This window comes from Rhipicephalus microplus, chromosome 7, assembly GCF_043290135.1.
Source record: "Rhipicephalus microplus isolate Deutch F79 chromosome 7, USDA_Rmic, whole genome shotgun sequence".
Classification (NCBI taxonomy): domain Eukaryota; kingdom Metazoa; phylum Arthropoda; class Arachnida; order Ixodida; family Ixodidae; genus Rhipicephalus; species Rhipicephalus microplus.
The window spans coordinates 77,336,582-77,336,886 of NC_134706.1; positions in this window are offsets into that span (position 1 = coordinate 77,336,582).

A 305-nucleotide genomic window follows, 5' to 3' on the forward strand; every position below is an offset into this window, starting at 1 on the left:
CTGCTTTCACTGCTTTTCAGTTTTCTTGTTCTTCGTTCGCATATGCGTTCGCTTGGAGGGAGGGAAGGGAAGTATCGTCGCAACATCCTCGCCCTCAATAAGTCAAAGTATGGGAGAGGCTCAAAGCGTCCCACTCTTAGCCACTGAAGGGGGTGGCCATCTACTCTGGCCCTGTCTCCCTCCCTCCCTACAGCCTTGTGCACGTATATGTTCGTGCGATTCTAACAGTGATGAACGTTCTGCAGAGTAGATGTGTTCCAGCTAAAGGGAGCAACACTAGGCGTATTAAATACGGTAGTCTTTCT